Source organism: Ambystoma mexicanum, chromosome 10, assembly GCF_040938575.1.
Source record: "Ambystoma mexicanum isolate Mex_15411 chromosome 10, UKY_AmexF1_1, whole genome shotgun sequence".
In the NCBI taxonomy this organism is placed as follows: Eukaryota; Metazoa; Chordata; class Amphibia; order Caudata; family Ambystomatidae; genus Ambystoma; species Ambystoma mexicanum.
In genome coordinates this window covers 1,574,265,883-1,574,278,332 of record NC_090932.1, presented here as the reverse complement: position 1 = coordinate 1,574,278,332, position 12,450 = coordinate 1,574,265,883, and the positions used below count along the sequence as shown (strand labels likewise).

At 44.1% G+C, this 12,450-nt stretch overlaps 1 pseudogene; it reads right to left on the bottom strand.

The window, feature by feature from the left end:
* Positions 1 to 7,780: 7,780 nt before the first annotated feature.
* On the bottom strand, positions 7,781 to 7,880 carry LOC138496855 (U6 spliceosomal RNA; annotated as a pseudogene).
* Between the last annotated feature and the right edge of the window lie 4,570 nt (positions 7,881 to 12,450).

The window sequence follows — 12,450 nt, the reverse complement described above, 5'->3', positions numbered from 1 at the left end:
ACTTGTTCAGCTGCTGCTGAACGATTTTGGCCATTTCCCTGTGCCATTCCTCTATGCCACAGATCCGGGCATTCATGTCCAGGATGTAGGGCATGGGAGGTGGAGGGGGGCTGTGCAGGGTGACCAGGCTGAACGATTGTGTCGGGTAGGAGGTGTGCTTGTCCTCATATTCCTCATCTTCCTTTTCCACCTCCTCCTCCTTGCTGTACTTGCCAGGATAGGGTAGTAGCTAGTGCAGCATCAGTGTTGTGTAGTGCAAGGGAGGGGCAGTGAGGCCATTGGAGACGTCTTTCGCCTGTCTGGCAGCTGGCAGTGGTGGTTGCTGCCTGCAGCCGTCACCACAGGTGGAAGTGGCTGGACTGCAGGTGTTGGTTGGGCCACAGGAGTTGGCTGGACTGCAGTTGTTGGCTGTGCTGTAGGTGGTAGTGGTGGTATGGGCTTCCCGCTTGCACTTGCCCGGCCAGATGAGGAACCAGCCGTATCGCTGTCAGAAGATGTGCCTGTTGGGGTGAGATGAGCATGCAGTTAGTCTTCAGTGAGTCATGTCTGCAGGCTTGCATTACACTGATGCTTCATTGTGTGTGTCCTGCTCCTGTCATCCTGGCATGCTGTTTTGTTGGTCGATTTGGGTATCTGGACATTGCATCGAATACCTTTCCATCAAATGCATTTGCATTGAGGGGTTTGCAACGAAAAAATCTGCATCGAATGCATGTTTATGGGGGTAAAAGGTAAATTTTTGTTGTGGGGGGCTTTAAAGGGTAAAAACAGGGGGTTGGGGGAAATGTGGGTCGTGGGAGTGCACATTCATTTTTGGTCTGCCATATTGGCTTGTTGTTGTGTGTGCATTGGGACTATGGTTCCTGTCCTGTACTACATTGGCGCACTGGGCGCTCCTCATGTGTCCAAGGGTGGTGCTGTGCATTTTGTATGTGGTGCTTGTGTATGGCTACCTCTGCCCAGAGGTTCGATCCCCCGGGCCGCGCTTAGAAACCTCTGGATATTAAGTGCGATATAAATAACCTATCATATCATATCATACACCCAGGGTCTCCAACCAGTAGATAGCCTGAGGCTTCCCATTAGCTCTTTCCATCTGACACCAAAATGAGTACTGTGTTTATCTTTGAGTCTGAAGTCCCTGGGTCTTTTCCTTTGCACCCTGCCTCCCCTGTTCCTACAAAGCAAACCGTCAAAAGCTGTGTTCACAGAGAGAAGAGGGGCTGTGTCTTGGCTTGAAGGGCTTGGGGCTATGTTCCGACATTGAGTTAACTATCAACAACAAACGTAAATAGGAAATGTGTGTTGTGGCCACAGTCACCAAGAGGTGCAAATGATGGCTGATTAGAAAGGGAAGGTGTGCATACATCTGAATGTCATATGAAACAAAGCCGGGGCTCTGATAGTTTCAGTCTGACTGTGCTTCTTTATATATATTTTTTAGTTAGCCTTAGTTTGCATGCTGGTAATACTAGGCTTTCAGTCAGAATGGGGAACATAAAGCTACAGCTGTAATCGTTTTGTGCTCAGTGTACGTTTAGAAAAAAAGACAATCCATGTGAGCCCAGCATGCAAGAAAAAAGGTACATCTAGCGTTAAGTGTTGCTGTTAATGGTAAAACTGTAAATCCTTTTTTAATGTTTTAAGGCAGTCGTACCCAACTGTATTCAAGGTTAAGATGGAATTTACTGTGATATGGAGGAGCCCACATCTATGCATGCCCAAATACAGGAATTCAAGAGCTAATGGCACTTTTGCATTTAAGTAAATGTGGAAGTCTACTAGCTGTACTGCATTCTGGTGCTTGTCCACTTACATTTATAAAACTAAACAAGAATGTAAAGTGACATGTGCTAGCAATGTCAGGACTTAAAAAACATGATTTGGGGTGTGTGGCCTGGAGTGCCAGCAATGTGGCTGCTCCTCTAATGGCCGCCACATGGGTACCGCAGTATTTGCTAAATAAAACATGTTCCCGCTGTGCTCCAACCTCCTGAACTCTCAATCTAGGTTGTGGAATGCTCAGAGCCCTACCGAATTCATTCTGGGCCACTAACGGGGACGGGAACCCCGAAAACGCGGCAGTAGTGTCTCCCGACAGCGACCACCATATGGCCTGAAAATGGCGGGCTCGCCGCCCTGGCCCCCGTCTCTGCGACCAGATGCCTTCCTGCGTGGTCTTTGGGGTTGTCCCTGTTGGCTGGCTTCTGACCGGGCTCTCCCGCGGTGCCAGACTGTGGTCAGACCGTGAGCGCATCCCAGCTTTGACCTTGGCGAGGAGCCCGACCCAGACCTAGCTATGTGAGCCGTATTTTGCTGAAGAGGCTTCCCCGTCCCGGCGCCTACAGCCCGCTTTGGCCCCACCAGCACCCCCCTGACCAACCTGCCTCCTCCTCCCGGGAGCCAGACCCGCAATCCGCAGAAGGTGCCGGCGACTGCTTCCTGGATCCATGGAGCCTGCCTTTTCCGGGCGCGCAGTTTGGTCCTACCCTGCAGGACGGCTGGTCTCCTCCTTCGGGGGTGTGGTGGGTGAGGAAACCGGGGACCGGCCTTGCCTCTGGAGGGGAGCCTCCCCCACCCCACCAATTTTCAGCAGCAGTACCGGTGCCCGGGAGGGGAGGCCGCAACAGGCGGCAGCAGCGCCCTGCCACCAAGGTCACCAGCCACCGGCGTGGCGGGATCCGCCGGGGGCATTGGATTTTTCTCTCTGCTCTATGGTGGGCCTGAGTGACTTCCCTTTTGCTGGCAGAGCCTGTCCTTTAAAGCACGGGCCCCCTCCCTGCCCTTTGGGGGCAGATTCTGGTTTCCTGGAAGGTGACCAGTCTTCCTAGAGAGAACAAAGGCTTTGCTAGGGCTGAACTTAAATGGTCAGTTTTGGGCAAAACTCTGCCTCAAACAGCTGAATTCACAAACTCTGACAGAAAAAATGAGTCACTAGTAATCAAACTGACAGTAAAATGACAACAAAGGGTTTTGGCCGGTATAACTGTAGATTACAAGAGGGCTGGCGGATGAGACCACATCTAGTTTAATACAACAGTATGTAAAGGAATACTTTTAAAAAGAGACCCTGTGGGTAACAGACTTGGATGTTACATCAATGCCCTGGCTCATGCAATTGGGTAGGATGATATGGCGTAGGGTTTGGAAACTGGTAAGGATTGCGAACCCCTACTCCCCAACATTCCGCTGGTGGTGTTTGCTGGTAAGGAGTGGGATTCTAAACTGCGGATAAGGCGGCACTGGTAAACGCATAGCATAGCCACCTAGGGGGTCCTGTTGGCAGGAGGGGAGTTAATGAACTTTGATGCATTGATGGATAGCACAGGCATTCACAGGGGGCATCAGACTCTGGTCAGGAACATACAGAGGCAGTGGGTGGATTTCAAGGAGGGGATTGAGGAAGACCAGATGTTAGGCACTTTGTATGATGTGGCGGAGGGCGGACATACTGTCTCTAGACTGTACAAAATACTGCTGTCTACACGCGGGACACTGGGACGCGGAGTATGTGAGAGGTGGGAGGCAGATGTAGGGCGGGAGTTCACAGAAAATGGGTGGCAGCGGGCACTGGGATATACCAAGCAGGTGTAAAAAAACTTCAGGTTTAAGCTTATTCAGATGTACGTACTGCATAGGGCCTACCTCAACAATCATAGGATTTCGATATTCACGGGTACAGAGGTTTTATGTTGCCCCAGATGTGAACATGAGACTGCAGATTTATTTCATATGTTCTGGTCCTGCCAAGTCATTGGTAGGTTTTGGCAGGAGGTGGCTACGGAGGCTGCTAGAAGAGGGATGATGATGCAGACCTGGTTCCCAGAGGCATGGTTGTTAGGCCTGTACCCAAGGGCGTGCGGGGGAACATGCATAACATATTACCAGAATGAAGGACCTCATTTGTATATTAGCAACGCTGAAGACAGCTATGGCTTGGAAGGCACCAGGGAGACCCAGGATTGAGGCATGGCAGGCAGATCCAAAAAAGTGGGCCCTGGCTGAGTCCATGGCCTGGTGCAGGGCAGAGCGCAGCGGTACAGGGGAAGGGTGTGTGGATGTGAATGCATGGGACGCATTGTTACAGGCGATTTATCCCCTTTCGGACGCACTACCTCTGATCTCGCACGAGAACCTATATACAATGGGACGTATTTAGATCGGCTGATGGTGTGAGATGAGGAGTATGCTGGGCAGAAATGCAGCTGTTCGGAAAGAAAATGGATGAGACAGTAAGATACCTAGAACATTCCAGCTGCGACAACTGTGATCTCTGGTGCTGGGTCCCAGCGATATCTCTGAATGGGACGTGCATAAGCCTCTGAGTAGCGTGGAATGGCCTACAGTTTGGTGGGAGTTGATGGCCCAAAGCTCAATAAGACTGAATACCTGTTCTGGCGTTCGGGGGTTGGTGAGTAAGTGTGGGATGGGGGTAGAAAGTGCATCAGGAGTGTTATTTCGAGTTAGTCCAAGTGTTTTATCTCTGTTTATTTGGAAATGCCTTTGGAATGTATGTATAGGCTTGTTCAGTTGCCTATTAAATGCCAATAAAAGTGTTTAAAAAACAAACTGTAGATCACCAGAGGCTACCATGTCCAAACTAGACATGGCTTATAACTATTTATTGATCAGTCTGGGTCCCTGAGAACACACACTTATATAATTTGCATCAGGGTTGCCCATGGTTAAAGGAAATCCCTGGTTGTTGCAACTGTGGGTTCCATCAGACTGTTTTCAGGAATGCACATGTTACTCTGTAAGTACCATCCTGCTAGACTATAAGGCAAGTGTTGGGGAGGGTCAGTAAACAGGGTCAAGAGAGTCACATTTTTGCACTATACTTTTTAGACATTGAGCATCATGAAAGTGAGTCTGATTGGCAGAGCTCACTTTCAGATGCAGAACTACCAGTGTCATTCTGGGTTACAAAAACGTAAAAAGTCCAGGGTAGTCCACCCTCACAGATGACATTCTGTCACAGCAACCTGTAAGTCAGGAGCGTGAGCACTGAAACCAAGAAATTAGGAAGGAACATCCGTTCACTGCAAAGTTCAACGAGAAGTCAATCTCATGCTACCAGTGAAGGAACAAAGCAACAGGAAGACACATTTTTTTTGTTTTTTGTTGTATTTGGTTAAAAACCTTTACAAATTCACATTAAATACATTAAAATAAAATGATCATAAACAAATCTAAATACATAGAAACATTTACAGAAATAATAATAGATACAAGCATCACAAACTTTAGAAAATTAGAATAAAATTAAAAATATTCCATCAGTCTTAAGAGTTCCGAGATGATTTACAATTGATTACTTTCAACTGTCATTCTATTTCAGTTAGGATGTTAGTTAGTCTAATAACCAGTTTAACACTGTCACTCCTCATGCATCTTATCCATAGGGCTTCGCAAGACAGAATAGAACTTGAACACATAAAATTACCAAACATCAGAACGTGTATATCCTCAAAGTATTTGCAAAATATGACCAGATGTTTGAGGGTCTCAATAGCTGTGCCAAACTTACAAAAGCGACATGTACCCCTTGCAAATCGAACATCACATCTGCCCCACTGGTGCAGCCTTTCATTAGTGTGGTATAAATTCAGTTTATATCGTAGATACAAAAAACGGTTAGAGGCAGAGGGAAATTGCATAATATATTGAGGTCTGTCCCCCCACTTTCTTCTGGACAAAGAAAACTCACAAAAAGATTTATATGTACCAATACAGTCTTCCTGGCAGCTCCAAAAGTATAATTGTAACTTCAATTTGCAGCTTGGCAGTCTCAATATGAGGTCTTCCTTTGAAATTGTCAAAATGTCCATTAGACCCTCCATTTTTCCTGCGAGCCATGTTAGTGATAGAACAGATCCGAAGCGTAATTGAACATTTAAATTGACGTAGAGTGAGTTGTCGGGGGGATCTAAGATTTTCACATAATTGTTTAGCAGCCTGCAATTCTGTTTGGCAGAAAGTGGTAAAAGACCTAATTCATGACGGATTATGTCATTAGGAATGGAGGCTGCTATACCAAGTACTTTTTTCCAAACACCTCCTTGTATGATATCCAATATGTCGTCCATCTCATATAAGTATATATCTAATGCATAAAGTGCACATGGTTCGACTTTTAAGAGGTAGAACTGGAGGATTCGTAAAAGGGAGTATTCACAATATTTGCCCATAATCAAACACATTTGTGAAACTAACGGATAAATAATCTCTTTTGTCCAACATTCCTCAATATCAGTGATATATAGGTTGAACAGCACCGCTGCCAACGTACAGCCCTGTTTTAGTCTGATTTCAGAAGGAATTACATCGGTGAGCACACCTTCTTTGTTAAGTCTCACTCTATAGGTAGTGTTTGAGTGTAGTTGAGCAATGAGTGCTACCAGGTGTTTTGGAAAACCCATCATTAACATTTTTTCCCATAGACGTTCTCTCAGCACGGTATCAAAAGCACAGCTTAAGGCAAGAGCTGCCATATAGACAGCCCCAGTACGGCTGTGCTTTGTGTTCCATTGGATATGAGACACCAGAAGAGCATTAAGTGAACAACCCATACAACGTCTAAAACCTATCTGGAATTTTGAGAGTATTGCGTTCTTTTTCATATAGCCATGGAATTCCTCAAGAATAAGTTGACAGAAGACCTTTGAGGATGCATCAGTAAGGGCAATTGGTCTAAAATTAGCAGGATTGTCTATACGACCTTTTTTATAAATCGGAATGACAATTGCTGATCACCATGAAATAGGTATAGTTTTGGTGTAAAATACAGCATCAAATTTGTGTCTTAATATCTTTGCCCATAATTCAGTATCAGCTCTATATAAACATGCAGGGATACCATTCGGTCCAACAGCTCTAGAGGGATTTAGTTTCATGAATGCCCTAGTGATGTCCTCAAGGCCCCAATGTGATCCTATTTATATATTGAGTCGGTCGCTCGTATTTCGACTCAATAAACTTAATCCACTCAGCAACTGAAATTGCATTTTCCATAAGCCCCTCTTTAGGGCCGGTGATCATTCTTAAAGTTGACCAGATTTTCATTCTGATAAAGTTTAAATTTTAGGTTACGGATCATATTTTTGTAATTACTGAGGATATTCTTTTTTAGCCGGTAATATTTTTGGGGTTCAAGCAGTAATTTACCCAGATTTTTAATTTAATAATTTTTGAGTTTCTTTAATCGAAAAACCTCTATGCAGAAAATGTGTGTATGTTCATTTTTAGTCAGGGCAGGCTTCCTTTGCCTTACCATTGCTAGTATGAGAGAGTTAATTCTCTTTGATAAGGTTATGTTTAAGCCTACCAAGTCGTACGGTAGCAATGACAGAATTTCAGTTATTATTGGGTCAGCCTTAATTCGGTCAGTCAATTGATGACAGATTGAAGCATTCCATCTGACCGATAGACCAGTTCGATCATTTTCTATCAATTTTAAGACTTGGTTGGACTCAAACTTCCAGTCATCAATGTTCAGTTTTAAAGAAATTGCATGGTGATCACCATAGCCCAATTTCTTTATATCAACATAGTCAGATGAATTATACAGTTTTGAGGATAGAAAAAAGTGATCAATGTGAGAATACAATCCTCTACGTGACCATGTGTATACGAGGTCACTCTCTCTAGTTTGCACTATTTGAATATCCCAATTAGAGAAAAAAATCAACCCATTTCTTTCCATTCAAAACAGTTTGGGATGAATTCGACAATTGCCGACCGTACCTCCATTTCTTTTTTGTTTTTTTTTATTTTCTTTTTTTCTATGGAACGCTTCACAAATTTGCGTGTCATCCTTGCGCATGCTAATCTTCTCTGTATCCTTCCAATTTTAGTATATGTGCTGCCGAAGCGAGCACGACCGTACCTCAATTCATTTGGTAAACATGTAGAATTAAAATCACCTCCCACCACAACCCCTAGCTGATTGTGGCGAATGAATGCACCTTCCAGGATTGTGTCAATAATGTCAAAAAGATCATTTATAGTAGAGATACTACTATTCCAGTAAATACACATAATTAATAAGGGGTTGTCATCTGATAAACTAGAAGATAGTTCTATGGCAATTACTGAAGTATCTTTATATATGAGCTTCGTAGTAAATTTACATGCATTGTTAACCAAGATTGCTAGCCCACCAGAAGGCCAACCCTTTTCACCTCGAGAGGCTGGATTTATGTAGCACTCAAACCCTTCCACAAGAAAATTGACCACATGTATACTTTCCTGTATTAGTATAACAGCTGGATAGTTACTGCCATCCATGGTGCCCCACCATCGATGAAAGTTAGCCAGCGCACAACTATTCCAAGACAGGCATTCAAATAGGTTTTCATGAAAAATGGGGCTAAGGTGGCATCAAGGGAGTGGTTATTGACACCGTAGGGAGTGATTTATTTGAACCAGAGAAGACAGCAGCCATAGCTAGAATCTGCTTTATGAAATCTTCGCTAAACTATGGCATCTGCTCCAGTTCCGTATTCTGATTTTCAACTAAAACAGGAGCATTTGGTGGATTCAAAAAGGTTTTGGCCTCTACTTCGGAATATATAAGGGATGGAGTCAGCCCAACATATGCAAAGTTCTCTTTCTGTTCCCATACTAATTTCATAATTAGTCTTGAATAAAATCCACATGTCATCCGTTTCTTTGGAAGGGACGGTCCCCATTTCCTTCAATAACTTTTCATTTGTTGATGCTTCATTTATGCCATTAATGGATGATTGTTTATACCTAGCAGGCACAGCCTCTTCAGATCCCGACGTGTCCTTTCCTAGTACACCAACATCCATGGTTCACCTGGGCCAGTTTTGTCCGTTTCCCCCCTACCTCTTGACTCCAACTTATTCTCCCTTAGATCTTTCTCTTTCAATTTTTCTTTATTTAATGATGTTTTCTTATGAGTCAAAGGATAGAACTGGGAGAGTGACATCTGTGCCCCCACTTTCATGGGTTCAGACACATCAGGACTTGTTGTTTTAGTGGCTTTACATTCCTTCATTGGTGTATCTGTTTTTTCGATGTCCTCCATATTCACTTTCTTTCTATGCTCTATCTTAGATGATATTTTTTTGGATCGGTTTTTAATAGGTATGTTATGGTCCAATAACTCCCTTGATTCTTCATCTAACTGGGATAGATCAATGATCACCTCGTTCTGAAGTATCTCAGGGATTGTATTCGCATGGGCAGTAGACACTGCCTTAGCCTGTTTTTTTTGTCAAAGCATTTGCCTTAGCCCTCCTCTTCTGCGCTCTCATTGCGAGCCTTTTTTCCTTACGGGTTAGAACTACCTTAGGTTGAACTAACACCTCCTCCTCAATTTGATTCATTGGGTTGGATTGCCCCCTGCCCATATTTGCCTCTGATAGATCAATTAGGTCTATTAGGGGGGAAGGACTGTCAGAATCCTGATGTTCACTAAATGTTTCTCCCGATGGAGCGGGATCCTTGTTTAGTGGTTTTAAGGGGCGGGTGGCTGTGTTTAGATCTTCCATATAACGTTCAATTTTTTGAACTGATGTTAATAGCTTCAACATTTTGTCATAGGTAATCATTTGTTCATCGGTCTGAGTATAGACTGTTGTATGAGCTATTGGGACTGTTATACTCACAAATGATTGTTTTTTCCACACCATCTCACTGAGTACACCATCACTTTGAGTAGCACTATCAATCAAAACCTTCCTTTTGATTTGGCTTTCAGAGAGGGCAGCCACAGCATCACAAGCAAACAAAAGACCTTCAATTCGATTGGTCTTGTTCGTAAGTTCTCCTACCACTACCCTCATGATTCCAATCTCGTAGTGAGAGCGTTCATGGCCCTTGTCTAGTAAGTCAAGTATCCTAGCTAGTACAGGAAAATCATGACTCAATGAAGGGGCATCCAAGGTAATAGTCTCATGGCGAACTTCATTACTAAGATCCACCTTGTCCTTTTCCCTCAAGCTAGACTGGAACTCTTGGATGTCTAAAATCATGCTATCATTAAGTTCGGATAACGTACCTTTAACATAAGGAGAGCTCACCATGGGTTTACTATACGAGTCATTATTATCAAGTTCAGTTTCCCATACTAATTTAGACTTTTCACCATTTACAACACCCACTTTAGATTGGAGGGCAACATTTTTCTTTTTTGTAGGAGCATTTCTCATCATAAATACATCTTCCCTCCCCATCACTCTTTGATTTACTGGTGTAGATGGACCGAGAGAAAGCCATATTTGTTTACCCAATTCGGCTTCAATTGTTGGGCCCATCACTAAACAGTCAGCAGTGTCGTCCTTTTAAGATATATTATGGACACTATACACGTCTTTGGATTTGAATTACAATGCATCTTCCAGAGAACTACCCATTTTATTGCTATTGTTTAAGTCTTTCAGTTTGAATTTATAAGTTGGTAGAACAATATCTAAATCACTCTTAACATCATGGATCATGGCAGTCACATTGCATTTACCCATAATACCCATTTCTTTCAAAATCATTGATTTTGAGGTTAGAGAGGGACTAGAGTCAAATCTACCCTCAACTATTCCCCCGTCTGATGATATAGTAGCCGATGACACAGCAATATTCACGTTTGATGTTACAAAATCCTCATCATGAATGGGGTGTATCGGATTTTGGGGGTCAAGGAGTGGAGTAACCCGTTCACCATATTCAGGCAGTTAAATTGAAATAATGGGTTTAAGTATTCAAGGAAGTAAGAATAGGAAAGATAAATATTGATGAATCAGCACCTTTCCATATTCAAACTTTGTTTACAAATATACAATCCCGCTATCACCACTTATTAACAGTCTATTACTCCTTGTTTTTGTATGAGTAATGACGTTTCTTACTTACACCAATCTTATTTTTAGGCCCCCTTGCACACGCCGCACAGCTGAACAGCCCAACAGTATAGACACTTGCGGACACTTCTGGTGCCCACGCGGTGCGCATACCCAGAGTAGAAATGGTGTCCTGGTCCAATGCGCTGCGGGGCGGGGCAATCAGGCACAAGGGAATTGTGGCTGCAAAAAAGAGAAGCAGCACTTCAGTGGTCGGGTAGGAAATCCACACCTTTACATAAGCATAAAGCAGTGTAGCAATCCATGTAGCAACCCCATGAAAATGCAAATGAGTCCAAAGTCTATAATTACTTGGTGAAGTCCACCCTTGACTTGTGCTGTGAGTGCGCGGTTCACCTCACTGCAAGCTTCTTCTTGTCAACGGCGTCTTTGCGGCGTCTTCAGCACTAGCAAAGATGCAACGCAGCAAAACCAGAGTCCAGCCCAACAGCATAGACACTGACGGACACTTCCGGTGCGCGCGCGATGCACCTACCCGGAGTAGAAATGGTGTCCTGTGTCCAATGCGGGTGCGGGGCGGGACAATCAGGCACAAGGGAATTGTGGTTGGTGAAGTCCACCCTTCGCTTGTGCTGTGAGTGCGCGGTTCGCCTCACTGCAAGCTTCTTCTTGCCGACGGCGTCTTCACGGCATCTTCAGCACTAGCAAAGATGCAACGCAGCAAAACCAGAGTCCAGCCCAACAGCATAGACACTTGCGGACACATTACACCAAGTGTACTTTGTTTATCACTGAGAAACCTTTCATAATACCATGTGAGAATAACTAACAGAGGCACAAGAGGAGACCCCTTGACTACAGTGCGGTCACAATATCACGGAGAACCGGGGTAATGCTACCAGAGAGGAGACGATATGGCACCGGCATGAACACAACCCAAGGCCCAAAGTGGGGCCTAGCACAAACTAAGAGAGAAACTGTAAAGAAGAAACCAGTGCACAGGCATGAGGAACAGCAAACACTACATCAACTACAGAAGCAACAGTGATGAGAGCGACATAAAGCTCCTAAATAGTCAGTAAGGGACTGCCAACTGAGAAGAATGCGATTGCTGAGATTCACATGACCGAGAACATGAGTCCACAACTCTGAAAACATTCATGGCAGAGAAAACACACTTATGAGGACATGAACATCACACTTTGGAAAGTAAGCAAGTAGGGGGTTCCAGAACAAGGACATATCCACCTGATAAACAAAAGTGAGGGGCCGAAGGTGCATGGATGCCCACATCACTGGGAATATGAACATCCAAGCCCGATCATCCACACACACCTGAACAAGATGAATAGACAAAGAGAAACCACAAGATCACTCAAATATACAAACCTGACAGACGGCACCTGAGCAATGAACACCCAAGGGGAACCCCAAGGAAAACATAAAGTACTCCAAAGAAAACTTCTTCCCGCTTAATTCCCTACAAAACCTGAAGATAACAAGATGAATAGTGCCCTAGCCAGAATACGCGCCATAGTATGGCAATAGAGTCTGAATGATGGCACCACTATATCTAAATGATGCAAGACTATGGGCACCTTTCTTACCCTTTGAACAGAAAGAA